Raw genomic sequence first — 7,500 nt, 5'->3', positions numbered from 1 at the left:
TGTTGGAAATATGTGGATTTCCAAGTGGATGCATGGTAGGGTAGCCCAGTTGATACCGTTTCTGGCCAGAAAATATTTTATCTGTTTTTCCGGTGAACCAAGGACAGTAAAATCTGAACCCGTCACAGAGTATTGAGTACCGGGTTCTATGCTGTAAAGGTTATCACTCAGGACTCTGAATCCTACAATCCGAGTTTAAATCTTGGACGATCCTACCATGTCAATTAATTTGCCTCGTGGAACTAGAATATAGCTGTCCAAATATTGTTGTCAGTTAAAAGTATTTGCAACACGTTAAGGAACGACAGTCCGCTGTTGCTAATTAAACGCAGAATTTTTTTTTTTCAATTTCCATGTCGATTTAGAATATGGTTCTATGGTGTAATGGTTAGCACTCTGGACTTTGAATCCAGTGATCCGAGTTCAAATCTCGGTAGAACCTTCCTATTTTTTGTGCTGAATTATTCACATGGCCAACCAATAATCTCATAATCTGCTGTTTATCCGGTGTACAAATGACAGGAAAATCGGAAGTCTACAATAATTACTCTGTATAGGGTTCTATGGTGTAATGGTTAGCACTCAGGACTCTGAATCCTACAATCCGAGTTCAAATCTCGGTAGGACCTACCTTGATTTTGCAGTGAAACACTTGTCAACACTTGTCAACTTTAAAATAGTTGTGCGTGAAAGAAACAAGTGGGTGGGAGTCGATAAGCACTCTTGTTACGCACGAATGGCTAGCCTACAGTAAATGCATACTATGAGTGCCTGGTAGTTGATACCGTTTCTGGCCAGACAATATTTGATCTGTTTTTCCGGTGAACCAAGGACAGTAAAATCTGAACACGTCACAGAGTATTGAGTACAGGGTTCTATGCTGTAAAGGTTATCACTCAGGACTCTGAATCCGAAAATCCGAGTTTAAATCTTGGACGATCCTAGAATGTCAATTAATTTGCCTCGTGGAACTAGAATATAGCTGTCCAAATATTGTTGGCAGTTGAAAGTATTTGCAACACGTGAAGGAACGACAGTCCGCTGTTGCTAATTAAACGCAGAATTATTTTTTTTTCAATTTCCATGTGGCTTTAGAATATGGTTCTATGGTGTAATGGTTAGCACTCTGGACTTTGAATCCAGTAATCCGAGTTCAAATCTCGGTAGAACCTACCTATTTTTTGTGCTGAATTATTCACATGGCCAACCAATAATCTCATAATCTGCTGTTTATCCGTGTGAACCCGTCACAGAGTATTGAGTACAGGGTTCTATGCTGTAAAGGATATCACTCAGGACTCTTTAAATCTTGGACGATCCTACCATGTCAATTAATTTGCCTCGTGGAACTAGAATATAGCTGTCCAAATATTGTTGTCAGTTGAAAGTATTTGCAACACGTGAAGGAACGACAGTCCACTGTTGCTAATTAAACACAGATATTTTTTTTTTCAATTTCCATGTGGATTTAGAATATGGTTCTATGGTGTAATGGTTAGCACTCTGGACTTTGAATCCAGTGATCCGAGTTTAAATCTCGGTAGAACCTTCCTATTTTTTGTGCTGAATTATTCACATGACCAAACAATAATCTCATAATCTGCTGTTTATCCGGTGTACAAATGACAGGAAAATCGGAAGTCTACAATAATTACTCTGTATAGGGTTGTATGGTGTAATGGTTAGCACTCAGGACTCTGAATCCTGCGATCCGAGTTCAAATCTCGGTAGGACCTACCTTGATTTTGCAGTGACACACTCCTCCCTTGTCAACTTTAAAATAGTTGTGCGTGAAAGAAACAAGTGGGTGGGAGTCGATAAGCACTCTTGTTACGCACAAATGGCTAGCCTACAGTAAATGCATACTATGAGTGCCTGGTAGTTGATACCGTTTCTGGCCAGACAATATTTGATCTGTTTTTCCGGTGAACCAAGGACAGTAAAATCTGAACACGTCACAGAGTATTGAGTACAGGGTTCTATGCTGTAAAGGTTATCACTCAGGACTCTGAATCCGAAAATCCGAGTTTAAATCTTGGACGATCCTAGAATGTCAATTAATTTGCCTCGTGGAACTAGAATATAGCTGTCCAAATATTGTTGGCAGTTGAAAGTATTTGCAACACGTGAAGGAACGACAGTCCGCTGTTGCTAATTAAACGCAGAATTATTTTTTTTTCAATTTCCATTTGGCTTTAGAATATGGTTCTATGGTGTAATGGTTAGCACTCTGGACTTTAAATCCAGTAATCCGAGTTCAAATCTCGGTAGAACATTCCTATTTTTTGTGCTGAATTATTCACATGGCCAACCAATAATCTCATAATCTGCTGTTTATCCGTGTGAACCCGTCACAGAGTATTGAGTACAGGGTTCTATGCTGTAAAGCAGGGGTGTCAAAGTCAAATGGACGGAGGGCCAAATAAAAAAATCAGCTACAAGACGAGGGCCGGACTGTTCGAATGTTCATTGAAAAATTTTTAAATGACGCATATAGTCTAGTGAACCTAATTGAACCTACTGAAAACCTAACAAATATATTACAATATGATCAGATAAATAAAGCAATATTTTCTTATGGCTCTGTCAGTAATCTTTAATTTTCAACAGACACAAAAGACAAATTTCCTTTATATAAATATCCCCATAACATGAACATTAAATGAAAGAAACCGGTATTCAAGGCACCATCAGTAGACTATATTTTCTATTTTAGCAAAAGTGGGCTAAATTTACTTCAAAGAAAAAACAATAATAGCAATTTTCTATCATCCACTCAACTGAAATATTTTTAAAATATAATTGGATTGAAATACAAAAAAATAAAGTGCAAAAATCTATTAATCAAAAACAACACTTTGTTTAAGGAGAAGTAACATGCAGTGAAAACAAATATTAAATTTTAACTTTTAAACTTGAACTGAGTAAAAACTCTAAATATGTGATTGCACAGTAATGTTCACTTGTTTGAGGTTGAGGGTGATACTTGGTGGTGTCCCATCTTTTCCACAAGTTCATCAATGTTCGGGGTAAGGCTCTGAGCTGAAGAAATCCTCAGAATTGAGTGGAGGTGTTCAGCAGTAAGTCGACTTCTGTGTGATGTTTTGTTCAGGTTCATCAAAGAAAACAGTTGTTCACACAGGTATGTGCTGCCAAACATAGACAACGTTTGAGCAGCCTGGATGCGCAGCTGGGGCATTGTGCCGGGGAGGAAACGGGCGAACTCCGCAGCACCCACTGCCGCATATTTTGCCCTCAGTGCATCATTGCATTGGAGGTCAATCAACTCCATTTGGAGGTTTGGTGGTGAGCTTTCCACGTCAACAGCAAATGGGTTACCGAGCAGTTCCAACCTGCTTTTTTGTGCTTCAAAGTCAGCAAATCGGCGTCGAAAGTCAGCGGCAAGCATACCTATTTTATCAGCCAACTGTGTGCTCGGGAACGCACTGGTAGAGAGCTTCTCTTTCATGGTCTGGCAGCTGGGAAAGTGGCTCAAATTTTCTTTCCGCATCTGCGTCTCCCACAGAGTCAGTTTGGTTTTAAATGCCTTCACTGTACTGTACATATCAGAGATGACACGATCCCGACCCTGCAGCTGCAAGTTTATTGCATTCAGATGACTCGTAATGTCACACAGAAAAGCCATTTCACACAGAAACATTTCGTCTCGGAGTTGTGTTGTGTCTTTCCCTTTGCTGTCCAAGAACAGACAAATCTCCTCACGAAGCTCGAAACATCTTTGAAGCACCTTTCCCTGGCTTAGCCATCGCACCTCTGTGTGATAAGGCAAATCACCATGCTCCGTTTCTAACTCCGTCAGAAATGCCTTGAACTGGCGGTGATTCAAACCTTTGGCTCTGATAAAGTTAACTGTGCGCGTGATGATGCTCATTACATGCAACCTTCCTATTTTTTGTGCTGAATTATTCACATGGCCAACCAATAATCTCATAATCTGCTGTTTATCCGGTGTACAAATGACATGAAAATCGGAAGTCTACAGTAATTACTCTGTATAGGGTTCTATGGTGTAATGGTTAGCACTCAGGACTCTGAATCCTGCGATCCGAGTTCAAATCTCGGTAGGACCTACCTTGATTTTGCAGTGACACACTCCTCCCTTGTCAACTTTAAAATAGTTGTGCGTGAAAGAAACAAGTGGGTGGGAGTCGATAAGCACGAATGGCTAGCCTAGGGTAAATGCATACTATGAGTGCCTGGTACTTAGCACTCAGGACTCTGAATCCTACGGTAAATGCATACTATGAGTGCCTGGTAGTTGATACCGTTTCTGGCCAGACAATATTTTATCTGTTTTTCCGGTGAACCAAGGACAGTAAAATCTGAACCCGTCACAGAGTATTGAGTACAGGGTTCTATGCTGTAAAGGTTATCACTCAGGACTCTGAATCCGAAAATCCGAGTTTAAATCTTGGACGATCCTACCATGTCAATTAATTTGCCTCGTGGAACTAGAATATAGCTGTCCAAATATTGTTGTCAGTTGAAAGTATTTGCAACACGTGAAGGAACGACAGCCCACTGTTGCTAATTAAACACAGATTTTTTTTTTTCAATTTCCATGTGGATTTAGAATATGGTTCTATGGTGTAATGGTTAGCACTCTGGACTTTGAATCCAGTGATCCGAGTTTAAATCTCGGTAGAACCTTCCTATTTTTTGTGCTGAATTATTCACATGGCCAAACAATAATCTCATAATCTGCTGTTTATCCGGTGTACAAATGACAGGAAAATCGGAAGTCTACAATAATTACTCTGTATAGGGTTCTATGGTGTAAAGGTTAGCACTCAGGACTCTGAATCCTGCGATCTGAGTTCAAATCTCGGTAGGACATACCTTGATTTTGCAGTGACACACTCCTCCCATGTCAACTTTAAAATAGTTTTGCGTGAAAGAAACAAGTGGGTGGGAGTCGATAAGCACTCTTGTTACGCACGAATGGCTAGCCTACGGTAAATGCATACTATGAGTGCCTGGTAGTTGATACCGTTTCTGGCCAGACAATATTTTATCTGTTTTTCCGGTGAACCAAGGACAGTAAAATCTGAACCCGTCACAGAGTATTGAGTACAGGGTTCTATGCTGTAAAGGTTATCACTCAGGACTCTGAATCCGAAAATCCGAGTTTAAATCTTGGACGATCCTACCATGTCAATTAATTTGCCTCGTGGAACTAGAATATAGCTGTCCAAATATTGTTGTCAGTTGAAAGTATTTGCAACACGTGAAGGAACGACAGTCCGCTGTTGCTAATTAAACGCAGAATTTTTTTTTTTCAATTTCCATGTGGATTTAGAATATGGTTCTATGGTGTAATGGTTAGCACTCTGGACTTTGAATCCAGTGATCCGAGTTTAAATCTCGGTAGAACCTTCCTATTTTTTGTGCTGAATTATTCACATGACCAAACAATAATCTCATAATCTGCTGTTTATCCGGTGTACAAATGACAGGAAAATCGGAAGTCTACAATAATTACTCTGTATAGGGTTCTATGGTGTAAAGGTTATCACTCAGGACTCTGAATCCGAAAATCCGAGTTTAAATCTTGGACGATCCTACCATGTCAATTAATTTGCCTCGTGGAACTAGAATATAGCTGTCCAAATATTGTTGTCAGTTGAAAGTATTTGCAACACGTGAAGGAACGACAGTCCGCTGTTGCTAATTAAACGCAGAATTTTTTTTTTTCAATTTCCATGTGGATTTAGAATATGGTTCTATGGTGTAATGGTTAGCACTCTGGACTTTGAATCCAGTGATCCGAGTTTAAATCTCGGTAGAACCTTCCTATTTTTTGTGCTGAATTATTCACATGACCAAACAATAATCTCATAATCTGCTGTTTATCCGGTGTACAAATGACAGGAAAATCGGAAGTCTACAATAATTACTCTGTATAGGGTTCTATGGTGTAATGGTTAGCACTCAGGACTCTGAATCCTGTGATCCGAGTTCAAATCTCGGTAGGACCTACCTTGATTTTGCAGTGACACACTCCTCCCTTGTCAACTTTAAAATAGTTGTGCTTGAAAGAAACAAGTGGGTGGGAGTCGATAAGCACTCTTGTTACGCACGAATGGCTAGCCTACGGTAAATGCATACTATGAGTTCCTGGTAGTTGATACCGTTTCTGGCCAGACAATATTTGATCTGTTTTTCCGGTGAACCAAGGACAGTAAAATCTGAACCCGTCACAGAGTATTGAGTACAGGGTTCTATGCTGTAAAGGATATCACTCAGGACTCTGAATCCTACAATCCGAGTTTAAATCTTGGACGATCCTACCATGTCAATTAATTTGCCTCGTGGAACTAGAATATAGCTGTCCAAATATTGTTGTCAGTTGAAAGTATTTGCAACACGTGAAGGAACGACAGTCCACTGTTGCTAATTAAACACAGATTTTTTTTTTTTCAATTTCCATGTGGATTTAGAATATGGTTCTATGGTGTAATGGTTAGCACTCTGGACTTTGAATCCAGTGATCCGAGTTCAAATTTCGGTAGAACCTTACTATTTTTTGTGCTGAATTATTCACATGGCCAACCAATAATCTCATAATCTGCTGTTTATCTGGTTTACAAATGACATGAAAATCAGAAGTCTACAATAATTACTCTATATAGGGTTCTATGGTGTAATGGTTAGCACTCAGGACTCTGAATCCTGCGATCCGAGTTCAAATCTCGGTAGGACCTAACCTTTATTTTTCAGTGACACACTCCTCCTCTGTCAACTTTAAAATAGTCGTGTGTGAAAGAAACAAATGGGTGGGAGTCAATAAGCACTCTTGTTACGCACGAATGGCTAGCCAACGTTAAATGCATACTATGAGTTCCTGGTAAGTTTTTTAATTGAAAACTTGCAGCAACCACAAAGAACTGAAAATGTTTCATATTTTGTTCACACTCATCACATCATTCGTGTTGGAAATATGTGGATTTCCAAGTGGATGCATGGTAGGGTAGCCCAGTTGATACCGTTTCTGGCCAGAAAATATTTTATCTGTTTTTCCGGTGAACCAAGGACAGTAAAATCTGAACCCGTCACAGAGTATTGAGTTCAGGGTTCTATGCTGTAAAGGTTATCACTCAGGACTCTGAATCCTACAATCCGAGTTTAAATCTTGGACGATCCTACCATGTCAATTAATTTGCCTCGTGGAACTAGAATATAGCTGTCCAAATATTGTTGTCAGTTGAAAGTATTTGCAACACGTTAAGGAACGACAGTCCGCTGTTGCTAATTAAACGCAGAATTTTTTTTTTTTCAATTTCCATGTGGATTTAGAATATGGTTCTATGGTGTAATGGTTAGCACTCTAGACTTTGAATCCGGTGATCCGAGTTCAAATCTCGGTAGAACCTTCCTATTTTTTGTGCTGAATTATTCACATGGCCAACCAATAATCTCATAATCTGCTGTTTATCCGGTGTACAAATGACAGGAAAATCGGAAGCCTACAATAATTAC

General features: G+C 39.5%; 13 non-coding genes across 13 annotated transcripts; all 13 read left to right on the top strand.

The window, feature by feature from the left end:
• The first annotated feature begins 370 nt into the window (after positions 1-370).
• Positions 371-442, top strand: trnaq-uug (transfer RNA glutamine (anticodon UUG)). Its single transcript has one exon. It is a non-coding gene; the product is annotated as a tRNA-Gln (tRNA).
• Positions 443-557: 115 nt separating this feature from the next.
• Positions 558-629, top strand: trnaq-cug (transfer RNA glutamine (anticodon CUG)). The gene has a single exon. It is a non-coding gene; the product is annotated as a tRNA-Gln (tRNA).
• Positions 630-1,100: 471 nt separating this feature from the next.
• On the top strand, positions 1,101-1,172 carry trnaq-uug (transfer RNA glutamine (anticodon UUG)). The gene has a single exon. It is a non-coding gene; the product is annotated as a tRNA-Gln (tRNA).
• Positions 1,173-1,477: 305 nt separating this feature from the next.
• trnaq-uug (transfer RNA glutamine (anticodon UUG)) lies at positions 1,478-1,549 on the top strand. The gene has a single exon. It is a non-coding gene; the product is annotated as a tRNA-Gln (tRNA).
• A 115-nt stretch (positions 1,550-1,664) lies between these two features.
• trnaq-cug (transfer RNA glutamine (anticodon CUG)) lies at positions 1,665-1,736 on the top strand. Its single transcript has one exon. It is a non-coding gene; the product is annotated as a tRNA-Gln (tRNA).
• A 2,283-nt stretch (positions 1,737-4,019) lies between these two features.
• trnaq-cug (transfer RNA glutamine (anticodon CUG)) lies at positions 4,020-4,091 on the top strand. Its single transcript has one exon. It is a non-coding gene; the product is annotated as a tRNA-Gln (tRNA).
• A 508-nt stretch (positions 4,092-4,599) lies between these two features.
• On the top strand, positions 4,600-4,671 carry trnaq-uug (transfer RNA glutamine (anticodon UUG)). Its single transcript has one exon. It is a non-coding gene; the product is annotated as a tRNA-Gln (tRNA).
• A 654-nt stretch (positions 4,672-5,325) lies between these two features.
• On the top strand, positions 5,326-5,397 carry trnaq-uug (transfer RNA glutamine (anticodon UUG)). The gene has a single exon. It is a non-coding gene; the product is annotated as a tRNA-Gln (tRNA).
• Positions 5,398-5,740: 343 nt separating this feature from the next.
• On the top strand, positions 5,741-5,812 carry trnaq-uug (transfer RNA glutamine (anticodon UUG)). The gene has a single exon. It is a non-coding gene; the product is annotated as a tRNA-Gln (tRNA).
• Positions 5,813-5,927: 115 nt separating this feature from the next.
• Positions 5,928-5,999, top strand: trnaq-cug (transfer RNA glutamine (anticodon CUG)). The gene has a single exon. It is a non-coding gene; the product is annotated as a tRNA-Gln (tRNA).
• A 467-nt stretch (positions 6,000-6,466) lies between these two features.
• On the top strand, positions 6,467-6,538 carry trnaq-uug (transfer RNA glutamine (anticodon UUG)). Its single transcript has one exon. It is a non-coding gene; the product is annotated as a tRNA-Gln (tRNA).
• A 115-nt stretch (positions 6,539-6,653) lies between these two features.
• trnaq-cug (transfer RNA glutamine (anticodon CUG)) lies at positions 6,654-6,725 on the top strand. The gene has a single exon. It is a non-coding gene; the product is annotated as a tRNA-Gln (tRNA).
• Positions 6,726-7,322: 597 nt separating this feature from the next.
• Positions 7,323-7,394, top strand: trnaq-uug (transfer RNA glutamine (anticodon UUG)). Its single transcript has one exon. It is a non-coding gene; the product is annotated as a tRNA-Gln (tRNA).
• Positions 7,395-7,500: the final 106 nt, after the last annotated feature.

This window comes from Oncorhynchus clarkii, unplaced genomic scaffold, assembly GCF_045791955.1.
Source record: "Oncorhynchus clarkii lewisi isolate Uvic-CL-2024 unplaced genomic scaffold, UVic_Ocla_1.0 unplaced_contig_5668_pilon_pilon, whole genome shotgun sequence".
NCBI classification, from domain to species: Eukaryota; Metazoa; Chordata; class Actinopteri; order Salmoniformes; family Salmonidae; genus Oncorhynchus; species Oncorhynchus clarkii.
This window is presented reverse-complemented; position numbering and strand designations above follow the sequence as displayed.